The 5,793-nt window shown below is 42.7% G+C and overlaps 1 long non-coding RNA gene across 6 annotated transcripts; it reads right to left on the reverse strand.

The window, feature by feature from the left end:
* Positions 1 to 402: 402 nt before the first annotated feature.
* LOC120639834 lies at positions 403 to 4,908 on the reverse strand. 6 transcript variants are annotated; one of them, XR_005661695.1, is made up of 8 exons: positions 4,571 to 4,907; positions 4,384 to 4,485; positions 3,826 to 3,923; positions 3,649 to 3,713; positions 1,664 to 2,650; positions 1,382 to 1,456; positions 1,043 to 1,239; positions 403 to 754 (listed from the first exon to the last, which is right to left on the reverse strand). It is a non-coding gene; the product is annotated as an uncharacterized LOC120639834 (long non-coding RNA). The 6 variants fall into 6 exon arrangements; XR_005661698.1 differs by lacking the exon at positions 403 to 754 and having other exon boundaries at positions 915 to 1,456; positions 1,664 to 1,738; positions 1,890 to 1,915; positions 2,134 to 2,650; positions 4,571 to 4,908; XR_005661699.1 differs by lacking the exon at positions 403 to 754 and having other exon boundaries at positions 915 to 1,456; positions 1,664 to 1,738; positions 2,134 to 2,650; positions 4,571 to 4,908.
* Between the last annotated feature and the right edge of the window lie 885 nt (positions 4,909 to 5,793).

Below are 5,793 nucleotides of genomic sequence, written 5' to 3' on the forward strand. Positions count from 1 at the left end.
TCCATGTAGGATTCGAACCCGGCACTCCAGTTCTGAACTTTGGCAGCGAATTAGCCAGCCGAGCTATCCACCCGCCTCTTGTGCTCGTCCTCCAACCTTCATTATTGTAACTAGTAAGTTGGCGGTACATGATATTCAATAAAATTTTAATATAATAAGCTTAGTGATACGACTTATTTTAATGTATGAAAAAATTACAAGTAGCTGAAATTGTTCGAGTGCTTGGTACTTAGTTGGAAGCATGAATATTTTAAGCATGAACTTAATCTTTTTCCAATGTGGAACAAAAATACCACCTTGTATAATTGTTGTGGCAATATATATAGGACCCTTATACAGCTCAAACTCCACCTCATTTTTCTCACAGAGGAGCATATAGTTCTTTTTTTTAGAGTAGTAGCATGTTTAAAACGATGTACTTTCATCATACTATATTGTGAAAAATAGGTCTGTGTCTTGACCTAGTATGGATATGGATGTACCAATGTAGAGGTCACAAATAAAGAATTTGACAAATTAAAGATTCAGAAAAAATATCTCACTCCACTAACCTACACATTTTCAGAAAACAAGAGTATATGCATTCTGATTTTTAAGTGTTCGCATAAATATTTCCAAACAGCCTAATAGCCTATAATCCGTTGTGAAGCTGCCATTGTTTTCATACATCAAGAGCTGTGAAGCTGACAAGCCTAGAGAGCTGAAAGCCAGAGAAGGGTGACCTTTAGGCTTGGCTCTCATCTTCACCTTCAGTCTGGTATACAAGGGAAAAAAAAATCACACAAATAGTAGCACAGTTTGCCTTTCTAAGAAGCAACGGGATCAGATCACAGGGTACAAAGCTGATCCAAAAAAAATAGTAGTAAATTGTGATAGGTTTCTGCAAATGATTTTTTGGCAAGAAAATGTTAAACTGAGGTCAAATAAATTATTATCTTGTACAAAAGGAAATACTCTCTTGAACTGAATAGCAAAAAGAAAATTTATATTGTTCAGTACTGTACAAGAAAGAGGATTATAAAGAAAGAGAGAGAACTCTCACTAAAGAGAGAGAGAACCACAGAAAACAAATGTCCTCCTCAAGCTTGCAACATCTAAGGCATGATGTTCAGGTCCTCACCTTGACGTTCTTCAGCCACCTTACAAACCTTGAGAGTACCCGTTGGCATGTGGACAGACCTTGATCATCATTTGCCATGCATAGTATGCATCCAGAATAGTAGGAAGCCCAAGAGCCCTCTAGAACATGAAATTTACAGCAACATTAGCTATACATGAGATGCTGTGTTTGCACTGCTCCATTTTATGCAACCAGCATTGTTATTTTTCAGACAAACAGAGTGAGCACATCGATACAGAAACTTTGCTGTTACATATATACCTTCATGGTGAGGCGATCCGGGTGACAACAGAAACAACCCTGAGGTATCAGCAGGGAATAACAACGATGACTTAACTGAAACCATTCACATATATGCAGGGAACTTTTAACAGATTGAAGCACAGTCAACCCAACCCATCTAGCATGACCAAACAAAATAATGTTTTTCATCATACTAATTCTCTTTTACCAGCTAGATCAACTTTTCATTATATGACTACACATGCATAGTCATAGCGGCATCAATATTTGATACAAAAGACAGAAAAGGAAACCCGGTACCATTCTGTTGTAACCATGCATCCGCCAATTGTGTCAATAAACAATAATGGAGTATAAAGCTTGGCACGGTCTTACCTATTCATGCAAATAAAGTCAGCGAGCATAAATTGGGAATCTTGATAGCATCTATATGACATATATAGAACTATTTGGTTATTTACAAGAAGGTGATCCTTCCAAGTTATGCAGAATGACTGTACTGACAAAGTTAATAATATTGACTAACCTACATCTGAAGCTCCTTCTACAGTGCTGTTACAAGATGCATCACTGAATTACATTTCGATTGAATAATGTTAACCATTAAAAGGATCTAGACAGGAAACCCATTTTGTTTAAACAAACATATTTAGCAAGCATGTATAAAAGAATTTAATTCGAATTAGCAAAGGAAGAGAGATGGAATAAACTAAATCATCTTGCTTTGAAACAGAAATGGAAGATACTCCAGCTGCTAAAGAAGGAAATACCTTTACAGACTCGTGCTTGTAGGGAGCTTGTTTTTGAAAAAGTCCAGCAAAGCATAATTAAAATTGACACCCGCAACCATGCAAAGACAACCATGTCACCTTCATCATTGTGATAGTTTGGTGTCCTTGGTTTTCTCCATCAACGACATGTTGGCATGACTTCAAGTTCGACAAGTCTGAAGGATACCATTTTGATAAGGGTACGGTGCTGATTAATCTAAAGAACAACAATCCAAAATATAGTAACCATATGTCATCTATTGTGATAAATGGCACCACCACCACCACTGTGTGCGTGCATTCTTTCATTCAGATGTGTAGGTGCTCCTTGAGCACGCGCTCCACCCATGGTCTAGCCTGCTGGCAAATCAAAATGCTGCAAAATTATGGTTGGAACCATAGTATAAATGTACTATGAAGGCAACACATGTGAGTAGTCATGCATGTTTATCAATATGAATCATTTAATCTAAATTGAGACCTAGGAGATGCCTCTGGTGAGGGAGAGAGGAGCAGCCTGCAGCAGGAAGGTTAATGATGCCTGCAGCATTAACTGAACCTGCATCTAACCATGTGAATTCTATCTACTATATGAAATACCAATGAACCTACATCTACGAAAAGTCCAAATTACAGGAACTAACCCTCTTGGTTGTTGCAATATCCATTATCCTTCCATACATTTTATACAATATTAGTAAAGCAAAAATATCATATGTGAGGTTGCACATAACAAAGTGAAAATCAGGTAAATAGGTAATCAACAAGTAGCTAATAACAAGAACAAAGGCGATTCGGTTTTCTTTAACTCATCTTTGGTTCCAGTTACCTTTATCTCTAAAGAAAGACTAAACATAGATAAGAAAAATAGTGCAGTAGTTAGTAAATTTTTTCTTTCCCCTTTTTAATGTTCTTTATCAGTATTTTGGTATAAAAGGCAGTCAGCAAAACCTGTTTGCTTGTAAAATGACAAACTGCTAGCTTCATCAAGCAATGAGATGGATCGAAAACAGTACCAACATCATCATTATAGTGACTGTTTTTTCACACATTAGCTTATTTAAAAGGAGGTATCTTAAGTATGCTGATGTAGAGCATTTGCCTACCTAATTTGGTTAAACACAACCATCATATCTCAAAAGCTGACCTTAGTTATTCAAATCAAAGAAGCCTCAAATCATATATATGTATATCGAGTAATCATCACCAGAGATATATATGTACAAGAAATGCTTCTTGAAGTCCATGAATCCATCATCCGGACCGTATCTACTGACTGTTGGTTCCTTGTTTTTTTTATCTTAGCCGACTCAAGAGGTTGCCAGTAAACTCAATTCAAATTTTACAAAAGTTTAAAGCAGAAACTAATTTATAGTAGATCAGACATGGTCTATTAATGCTGACAGGACACTTGCAGAAATGCTTGTCACTAATTAGATTACATCCTACGTGCTTGTGCCATTAACCTTACCATAATGCAGAATTCAAGCCATATAAAGAACGACAAACAAGTACCTGTGCAAATGAACATCACGTCCATGGCCCCTCTATGTTCTTCGCATCTAAAATAGTGAAGTCGCCTGGAGGAAAATAGCAAAGACCCAGAAACTTGTAATCAAGATGCAATTTGGACAAGGATGGAGAAATTCATCAGTTTCACCATGAGTGGCGAATCCGTCTCCAAGCACCAACCTCATCATCTTCATGAAGCTACCCATGCTGCTTGCCACCTCCTCTCCTATCTCTTGTAGCCATTGGAATCATTTCGACCTTATTCTTCAACTCAGCAACTGAAATAATATTGAAGTGTCAGTAATAATGTATAGAGAGTACACATCAGAGAAGCGCTGTGCCGCGCCACGTTCCTCCTCTGAAGTCGCGTGGGCCTCCGCCTCCGCCGCCGCCTCGAGCCGGCCCTGGACCACGGGGAGGAGCACGGCGTCGCCGCCGCGCGGTTGGGCTGCCGCCATGGCCGGCTGCTAGCGCAGGGCCTGGCCACACCACCGCCACGACCTCCATGGCCTAGGACAGCAGAGAGCAGAGAGGAGCTCGGCGCCGTCGCGCCTCCGCCTCGCCACGCGCCCACGCCCGAGCAGAGATGGGAGATGGCCGGGAGATAGAGTACCAGACTTGTAACCAATCGTGCTTGTAACCATGGAGCGAGATAGAGTACCAGACTTGCACAACCGAACCATATGCAGCAATAAACCAATCGAATCAAACAATAATGGGAGGTTAGTCGGTTCATACTTCTGGATATGCGGGGGTGTGTGGTAGTAGCGGCATGTCCTCCCCTAGAAGCAATTGTTCCTCAATGAATCAGCGCACACCGTCACCTTGTTCCTGTTGTCCCTGAAGCCACAACCAAATCAGAACGGCGGGCGGGCAGCCGCACGGGATTCAGGCAGGAGGGCGCTGGGATCTCGCGCGTGCATACCTGTCGACGGTGACGGGGTGGTCGGGGAGTTAGGAATCCGCGAGAGGGGCGGACGGAGGGAGCCATCGTACAGGAGTAGAGGTAGCCGATTCAGCGACTCCATCAGCATCGTCCCGAAGCCGCTGTCGTGCCCGCCCTCGTTGTCTCCAAGACCTCCGCCGTGGGCAGCGTCCCGTTCCCCCCTTCACGGCCACGGCGTCGGGTCGCGGCAGCGCAGCGGGCATCGAGCCGGCACCCCAAGGGTCGTGCATCGCGGCGGGGCGGCGTTCTGAGGGCCCCGCGTTGGGGCAGAGCGGCGCCACAGTTGGGATTCACCGTGCCTGGCCGGATTCACCAATTCCAGAACTGCCGCGCTAGGAATCTTGAAGAATCTAATAAGACCTTTAACCGTGTGATTAGAGGATGGTTAATGTAGCATCACTATAGTCAATTATCGATTAATTACCGTCACTAGATTCGTCGTGAAAAATTGCACCCATCCTAAGTTTTGCAAATAGACTTTATTTAGTAGCCAATGCATAGAAGATTTTTTCTAGCAAAAAATAGTGTAGACGGAACCAAACAGGGCTATATATAAATATCTACCTGGCGAATCTAGCAGACAATTCTCGGGCAGGTACCGGGCCACATCGTCTAAATTCATCAACCATAATATCATCCATCTACAGCCAATAACATGGCGCGGCTTGGATCCAACGCTATTTGTCATGACTTCATCGCACCTGAAAGTATCTAGATCTCTAATTTGAGCTTTTGATAATTAATGATAATATTTATAGATTAACAAAATCACGAGAGATATGAGTATCTGGAGTGCACTCTTACAAAAGAGGGTCTTACACGTCTTGGATTTTGTCTTGTTTTTCTTTGATTTCACCAAAAACGGGGTCCCACTACTCCAGCATACTCTACCACCGTTGGTTGAAAATGGCTATCACCGCCGATTTTGAGGGCGTTGGATTTAACTCGTGGGTGATTAACGGAGTCATCACCGCCGGTTTTAAACCCGACGGTGATAGTCCAAACAATCACCGCTAGTTTTAGATCCGACAGTATTCCCTCCGTCACGAAACAAAAAAAAAACGGTCGCGCCGCGTCGCTGCTGCTGCTGGCCGGCGGCTGCGCTGCTGCTCGCCACGTCGCCGGGCTGCTGCTGCCTGCTGCTGCTTGCCACGCTACTACAGGCTACAGCTACTGCTTGCCAGGGTTCACCTTACCGACGG

The sequence above is a fragment of the Panicum virgatum genome, chromosome 7K (assembly GCF_016808335.1).
Source record: "Panicum virgatum strain AP13 chromosome 7K, P.virgatum_v5, whole genome shotgun sequence".
NCBI classification, from domain to species: domain Eukaryota; kingdom Viridiplantae; phylum Streptophyta; class Magnoliopsida; order Poales; family Poaceae; genus Panicum; species Panicum virgatum.